This window comes from Thermobia domestica, chromosome 1, assembly GCF_964235325.1.
Source record: "Thermobia domestica chromosome 1, izTheDome1.hap1.1, whole genome shotgun sequence".
NCBI lineage: Eukaryota > Metazoa > Arthropoda > Insecta > Zygentoma > Lepismatidae > Thermobia > Thermobia domestica.
The window spans coordinates 226,073,756-226,083,123 of NC_137454.1; positions in this window are offsets into that span (position 1 = coordinate 226,073,756).

Consider the following 9,368-nt stretch of genomic DNA (forward strand, 5'->3'; position numbering starts at 1 on the left):
TTAGAGTCAATGTTATAGTAAAAAGTGAAGACCAGATTTTTGATATTAAGTGATCCTCGAGGAAACTCTAGAGGTGAAGGAACCCTCGAGAAACAGCCTTGCGTAATGGTGAAGATAGTAATATAAATACAGGGTCTTCCAAAAGTCCTGCAAAAAAAAACTAAAAAGCTTTAACTTTGTAACCATTTATTGAATTTGTACAAAACTTTTAGTGGACTTGTAAGAAAGTCTGAAGCCAAGTCTGTGTCCAAGCATTTGTTTCAACGCCAAACCGCTACCTGCGCACCATTTACGTCCAAACATTGCTGAAGTCTTTTCGGGAATCCAAGAATGGCATTTCGACGTTCATTGAAACGGCACACCGCATATTTAACTTTGGAGAATCACGAACATGTGTCTCAAATTCGTGTGGATTCTCAATTCCCAGATTCTACAATTGTGTCGGTTTGCCTTAGCAGTGGATTTCTCTGACAGACACATGAAACGTGGATTCATGTGAGAACAGTAACTTTGAAAGAAGTCCTGGATCATTGTTCAACCGTGCAAGCATTATTTCACAAAACTCACTTCTTATGCCACAGTCTTCTTCCATCAATTCCTGTACAAGTTTCAACTTGTAAGGCTCTTTATTTTCTTACGAACGATATTGTGTAGCGTTGTCATTGGCACTCGCAGCTCCAAGGATCTGCGTTTCAACGATTTCTTTGGACTTCGCAACACGCTTTCCTGCACGGACTGAATCACACCAACACTGGTTGTTGGCCTTCCGCTACGAGGCAAGTCCAAGACACTTCCGGTAGCTAGGAACTTATCGTACCATCTCTTGATACTTGAACCTGCAGATGGTTGTTTCTGATATTTTTGTCGGAATTTTCTTCTCACCAAAGCACTAGATTTTAACTCACAAAACCACGCCACACACTGCGCTTTCTCTTGAGTAGACGCCATCTTTGTCACGTGATTTGCGGTTCTAACGTCAACGTTTACATCCGCTCATTGTTGCCAACAAAAATTTTAACGTTTCCACTAAACATTACAAACAAAATACAAAATTGTAAGTAGTACTTTCAAATTTACAGCTTTTTACTTTTCTGCAGGACTTTTGGAAGACTCTATGCGTATATCTTACTTGTGTATTATTAACTGTACTTTTCCAGTTTAGTTTGACAGTGTAGTATTCGAAACTTCAAAACGTCAATGCTTGAAAACGTACTTCTTCTGTTAAAATGTTTGACACTATGATGTAATGAAACTTGACAGAATTCAAAATTGTGCAGTTCTTAACTAGGTAAGGCCTACACAATTCCAAACCATGGTTAAAAGCCTCAGAACATTTAAAATTGCAATGCTTAATGGGCCTAAAGTAAATCTTTCTCTTACAAAATTTGACATCATGGCGTACGAAACTTAACACCATTCAAAATTGCAGTCCTGAAGATCGTAAGTATTAACCTTTTAGTACTTGACAGCACTCAAAATTTCAATGCTTACCAAATTAAGTCTTTCTCTTACAAAACTTGACACTGAGGTGTATGAAACTTAGCAGCACTCAAAACTGCAATGTATGAGTAAATAACTGTGCCAATTTGTTGCTATCGTTTTGTACATTGGAATCGACTACATACAGTCAGCATAAACGGTTTGGACATTAAATTTTCACATGGTGTAGCACACGGCATCTACATGATATGTAACGTTCGAAACACTATTTAAAACAGTCGTTCATGAGTCTCCAACTTCAATAAAATAAACCTATTTTGTTTTGCCTCTCAATCTTTCTATTTTAACTAAGATTCTTCTATTGAATTTTCCCTTAAACAAAAGCATTTTATAACAACATATGTAGTAAAAATTATTACAATATTGCACAATTATGAGTAGTGATACTAAAATGTGCTTTTATTTCAAAGATATATACAGTATATATCTGCCTGTGTGTGTATATGTGTTCCATTAACAGATATGTAGCAAGAGATGGGTTAGAGCGGACAGTGTCCGCTCTAAAGTATTTTTGCACCCCAAACTTTTAAGTTGACTTAAAACCGGATTTGAAATTCTTGCAGTTTTACGATATTTACGAAATTAAACTCAACTTAGCGCAATGTATTTATTTCTAAGTAAAATGCTATATTCTTTTTGGTAGCTGCAAAAAACATCTCCCATAGGCCCTTTCGATTTCAAGAATTTCAAACCCTATTTTTGCACCTCCTTTTCATTACAGCCCACGAGATATGATGGTGACCTAATGATTTATATTTGAGTTATATGGATTCAGTACATCGGTTTACATCACCGTATATTTTGGACACCAAAACTGGAAATAACAACCTTTTACCACAAGTAACATAAATATTTCTTAATGATGAGACACGATAATTGGATATATTATTAGATATGGAGAAATCACGTTATTAGCTATGAAGGAAATGACAGAAGGAAAAATACTTAAAAGAGGGCCACGATTTATATACACGGAATAAATAATACAAGATATTGGCTAGAAGTAGTACATAACTTGCTGTGGATTCAAATGAGACACTATTTTGAACCCATATTACTCATGAAACATACATCCGATCACAATGCTGTTTGCACTGTTTCATACATTACGTCCTCTGTCATGCGATTACATGTAGTATCAGCTGAGACGGGAAGGTCCCACAAGTTGTCGCTAAAATCTGATTGACACATGGCACATCTGATAGAGCATCATGAGAAATGAAAATGAACAAAATTTAAAGTGCTATGGACCAGAAGGATAAGGGCTACGGGGCTTCAATTTGAATATCAAAAGAATTGTATCATGGAATTATGTAAATAGCTTGAAAACCGTTAGAGCAATCAAAACAAAAACTGCACAATATAATGAGAACAAAATTCCCTATCAAAAGCACAGTCACTGTTGCCATAGGTGAAGCAGTATTACCAACTCAGCATAAAAATATTTTCTTTCAAATAGCACTATATACAAATGTGCACAAATTTTAAAATGCACTATTATAACTAAACATAAGAGTAAAGTGTAGTGGTACTGTGGTGCACACTGTTCGAGCTACGTGTACTGAAAATGTCCAATGTAGAAGTCTGATATGCGGCAACAGATGGTCTAATAAAGGAATTTTGGGTCTTAACTATGAATTTAGTTCAAATGCATAACACTGATAGTATAACATAGCAAAATGTCAGCAGTGTCACAAAATATTGAAAAATAAAATTGAGTGATGCCATTTTTACGTCCCGTGTCAGCTCCGAAGATATATAGGACGGTACCTATATTGTAAACTGTGATCCGAACCACTATGAAAGAGAAAGATAACAATGAGATGCAAGGCGAATAGTACAACAAAAACATCTCCAAGGGGAGATTGGAACCCGCGATCCCTAAAATGTCGATTGTCTAGCCTTCTAGACCACACGGATATCGGGGCCGACTGAAAAAGAAATCAGGTAGTAATAAAATAATTATATTTACAATGTGAATATAGTAATATTACAGTGTACAAACGTAATCATATGGTATGTAGGAGAGGAAGTAAAAAAAAAAATATCACTTAACACGAAAGACTTAAACCAAGCAAGTACTCTTCCAAATATTGACAAGATAATCTGGAGAACCAATTTACAGAGTTAGGAAACACGTGTTTCTTTCCTCGCGTGTATAATTTGTTCTCACGAGTTGTCTGCTTATTCACCGGGGTTACGGATGTGTAATGCAGAACCCTCAATTTTTTCTAATGTATCCCTTTATTACCCTCTATTGCCACATATCAGACTTCTCCATTTTACATTTTCAGCACTTGTATCTCCAACAATGTGCAACACTGTACCTCTACAATTTACTGTTATGTTTAGTGATAATAGTGCACTAAAATCTGTGCACATTTTATATAGTGTTATTTAAAACAAAATATGTTTATGCTGAGTTGGCAACACTGCCTCTCCTATGGCAACAGTGTTTATGGTTTTTGATAGGGCATTTTGATCTCATTATATTCTGCAACTTTTGTTTTGATTGCTTTAAGGGTTTTCAAGCTATTTATTTTAAACGTACATAATTCCATGATATAATTTTTTGGATGTTCAAATTTTGAAGCCCCGTAGTTCTTATCCTTCTGGTCCATAGCACCTTATATATCGCTCATTTTCATTTCTCATGATACTCTATCAGATGTGTCATATGTCAATCAGATTTTAGCGACAACTTGTGGGACCTTCCCGTGTGAGGAGACAGTCAGAAGGGGACGAAAGAAAAAAAAATGATTATGACGAAAAATCAAAGAGATTACGTCACTTATGGGCGCTAACGACGAATTTACCATTTCAAGTGCTGCACGTGCATTAGAAGTGAGTCGTGATATTATGAGGAAGTAGCTACGGGAACTGGGAATCAGAAGGAAGACAAAAAAGAATGCTCCATATGTAGGCGAGAAACAAAAAGTCATTCTGAACAAAATTGCCAGGTACGAGTTTCGTGCCTCTAGTGATGATATGGACGTAATAATGGATGATGAAACAAACATACATTGATATGAATGGGTACAATTTTAGTGGAAACATGTTATACTTTGAATCTAGTCACATTCTTGTCTGAACCCGTAAAATGTAAGTTCAAAACTAATTTTCCAACTAAATTACTCATCTGGATGGCAATAAGCAGAAAAGGTTATTCTCGGTCATATTTTCATAAGCAGTTGATGGGTGTAATTAATCAAAATATGTATCCAAATGAATGTATTCGAAAGAGACTTATCCCATTTATCAAAGAGAACTATCCAAATGGTGACTACGTCTTTTAGCCTGATTTAGGTTCTTCTCATTATGGAATAGGGACGCAGCAGCTGCTGGATCGGTAAGGAGTGCAGTTTTTGCACCAAGAGCAAAATCCACCAAATATGACACAAATCTGTCTCATTGAGGAATTCTGGGATTATTTGAAAGGAAAAATATACCAGCCACCATATACACCAAAAAAATATATCGTGTGTGGAGAAACGAGCCCGAAAAATAATACATCAATTCAGCGCAAACTACTTCGAACAGCTGATGGGGAATGTTGGTACAAAAATCAGAGCGCCTGCTAATTAGGGTGCTCTTTCTATCATTAACAGATTTCATGTGATTGTAGAATAACTATTGTGTCATCAGTACAAAAACTGTGACTTTTCATGTGCAAGTAAACAAAATACGGCAACTCAAGAATGTGTCTCATTTGAATCCACAGCAGGTTACAAATGAAATCTCTAGCTAAGAATAGGGAGAAGAGCGGAAACTGCGTCGAACTAATGGAAAAAATGCTGACCTGAGGAGACGAAACTGGAAAATATAGCCACACGATGGCTGTGTATGTGTGTCGCCATAATCAAATCTGAAACCACATACTCCAAGGTATAACAATTTTAATGCATAGCGGAAATTATACTACTAGCTTTCAGAAGCATATATATTTAGTCAATGTATTGTCTACACTACGTAAAAATTACCTAACGTGTTGAAGTGTATGCTCTGGCCTTCAGTTTAAACTTCAGAGTCTTCAAGGATATTTTTAATGGCAAAAAATGTAACAAGTTAGTTCGCTTTATGTAGCACCCATAGGCACAACTAATTTTATTGTTAGAACATACAGAACGCAATAAAACTAAATCAATTGTTGTTGCTTACAAGTCAACACAAAACAAAGTTTTAGCCTAATGTTTCCGGAATTGATAAGTAATTTAAAACCTAGTTTTATAGTATACACGGTATAGTCGATATATATGTGTATGTGTCGCAGAAACTAGAGCACAGAAATTAATCACCTCGAAATTAAAGGTCGAATATTTAACCGTGTATAACCTGTGAGCAAAGTAAATTATTAAAGTGGTGTTTTCTCAATTAGCGAAATGGCATTGTAGTGCAGTAAATGAAGCTTAAATTTTAATGAAGAAAGGAACAAATTAGTAACAAGCTGAAAATTGGTGAAGATGTTGGAAGTTATGTTCTAAACAACATACTAAAAAATCCCCTGAAATCCCAGGTAACCGTTGATGCCATACTGGAAAACGGCCGCTGGAAAGTCAAATGAACAATAACCAGATAAAAATGCAATATCTTTGCTATGGTTGAACATAATGAGATACACTTAGTGTCGTATTATAGAACATAGATAACATAATATTTTTTAAAGAAAAACAATTTTTCATAAAACGCATATTTTTGGAAATATTTAGCTCAAAATTCTAAAATTCCAAAAACTACCGTCAAGCTGATTTCAAAATGTATTTAACTTAGGAAGTAATTATTAACAACTTAAAAATTTGACATACATGTTGATAAATATTATTTAAATAACATACTAAAATCCAACAACTTCTTCGTTCGCCATATTGTAAAATGTCCAAATATCCGAAATAATTAAAGATAATATTTTGTTAAGTGAAATACAAAATCTAATTATTTGAGAAACTGTAAATGCAGTCGATCCAAAGTCAATTGGGATCAATGGTGGTGTGAGGGAGAAACAATATGAATGTTTAAGGTTATCCTCCGCCATATTGGTGACCGCCATCTTGGAATCAACTTGTTTATTTTAAATGGCAACATGGTAGTGTGACATATTAAGCAACATCCTCATTTAAAGAGAAATTAAATTGTAATTTTATTTTTCTAAAACCTGCAACAGTTTTGAAGTTGTAAATGGATTTAGGATATGTTATGTGTGAAATGCTGTGAAATGTGCTGTGCGAAGTTTCGAATTGAAAGATAAAGATAAAGTAAAAGCAAGCTTTGTAACATCTCACACTACGTATTCTTTAATGACCAGGAAAAGATAGAGGTAACACACATGAGACAATTACAATCACATGATATGTTCAGCATGACCCCCGTTCTGTTCTATGCATATCCTTAAGCGTGCGACTTAGTGCTTGTGCACTCTGCGAAGCATAGTTGGTGATATTTGTTGACAGTCCGTAATGATTCTCCTTTTCAGGGAGCTAATGTCAATAATTTTACAGTGGCAGACAATAGGTTTAAGGTGCCCCCAAAGATAGAAATCCAATGGAAGTAGGTCGGGGGATCTTGCTGGTCCATACTGACCTATCCATCAACCGCGAAAGTGTTCATTGAGCCATCGATTACATTACAACCATAATGCGATGCCCCATCTTGTTGCCAATATTGATGAAATCACCCTTCCTCGTTCAACGAAAGTGGCATAACAGTGTTTTCAATCATATCTGCATTTTGTGCAGCATCCCAGGTCTCATCAATGAAAACAGGTCCAATAAGTTTTCGCCCCATATTCCACACCACACCATTACCTTACCTGCATCTTTAATACAACTATCCAATTAAGATTTGTATTAGCCATTGGTATTGACCGGACATTTTGGTTGTTAATCTCACCTGTCACATAGAAATTTGATTCGTCACTCAAATTAATGTTATGTCTGTTTTTAATTTGTTTATTATAGTGTACATTTTCTAGACTACCAACAGTAATAGCCACATGATAAGTTTCTTTATATATCTAATAAGTGACCGCTGAAATTTCTATATTTCATTCTGTTACATTGTTATACAGCAAAGACAAGACGACTGTGTGTAATTTCTGTTATGTTAAATAGGAATTGCAATATATGTTTTCTTTTACATTAACAACAATGCTTTGTAGCCCTTCTTGTGTAATCCTGCTCTGTTAAATGGGGTGGTAAAAGAGAACCAGTACATCCCGATTAATTTCTACTATGTTAAACACCCTTTGTTTTGTAATCTCGTCTATGTTAAATAGGGTGGTAAAAGAGAACGAAATGAAATGAAATCTTTGAGTTTTATGTCCCAAAAGTGCCGCCTAGGCTAAAGGAGACGGTGGTGATGAGAAATGAATAAAGTGGTGGAATGAAGAAAGTGGAAGAAAACGGGTGAACCCAGAGGAAAAACACATAGACTGTGTTTGTCCATAACAAAGTTCACTTGTGGGGAGCAGGGTTTGAATAAGGATTCCCATACACTACATGTGAACGCTCTATCACTGAGCTACCCACCTCATTATTTTCAGATATATACTTATAGTCTTATGTAATATGGGTTGGTAGTCTGCTCCTGTGCTGTAGACTATACTCCATGTAATTTCAGCTGTGTTAAATAGGGTGAGAAAAGTAGTCGTAAAAGAGAACAAGTACACCCCTGTTATGTTACTAGGTTTGGAAAATGTATTCATAGTCTTATGTATTGTCGGTTACGTTAAAAACAATGCTTGTAGCCTTTCTTGTGTAATCTCTGCTATGTTAAATAAGGGTTGTAGAAAAGAACGAGTTCTAGACTGTGTGTGCAAATTATGCAATATTCAATAGGGGTTGGATAATGTCTGTGTGTGTGTGTGTAACGTTAAATAGGACAGATGAAAGAGAACGAGTTCTAGGCTGTGTGTGCAAACTTTGTTATGTTCAATAGGGGTTGGAAAAAGAAAATGAGTACATCCTTATTATTAACTGGGGGATAAAAATTTGAAATCTGTACTACGTTCAATAGGTAATGAAACATATGCCGTACTCGTTTTTCCCTGTTATAAAAGTGGTCTTAAAGACTACAAAAATGACTAAATTTGGTAACAAAAAAGTCCGAAATCTGGTACCAATATGCCATAGTGTTCATAGTCTGCAGCTGCTATGTTCATAGTTCTACTATGTTGAAAACAATGCTTGTAGCCTTTCTTGAGTGTAATCTCTATTAAAATGGAAACCAAAAGTGGCTACAAAATCTTGTTACAATCTTGGAAATCTTGTTACAAAAACAGAGCCATAAAAAAGTGGTCGTAAAAGTTTACAAAAATCAAAACATATGGTACTAAGTAACACGAGTAATCAGAAAACGGTATGAAAAATGAAATCATACTCATTTTTCCCTGTGAAAAAAAGTTACTAGATCTGGTTACAAAAGATCACTAAACCCGGTAGCAAAAACGCCGGCAAGTGCCGTCACCTTACTCAGGTGATCAAGAAATATTATTTGATTTTTATTGAAAATCCAGAAAGGAAAGTAGTGTTTGATTTAGTACTTTGAAAAAATAAGAAAATGAAGCGGATCAGACCAGCATTTGGCTGAAATATCTGTTAGGAAATGAACATTTGTGTGAAACTAACTTATTGTTTCTTAATAATAGAAATTAAAATTCACTTTGTAGACTGCACAATTCCAAATAAGGTGGCATCCGGAAAGAGGCACATTAGTCAAAACTTACTTTTAAGATATTTTATCTTCAAGTATGGAAATTATGGATCATCAATGGGCTGAATTATATGATCGTGCAAAATAATTTTATTATTAAGAATGTGGCTCTTATCCAAAGCAAAGAGAGTAAAATCCAGACAGTATTGTTAATTCAAAATAGA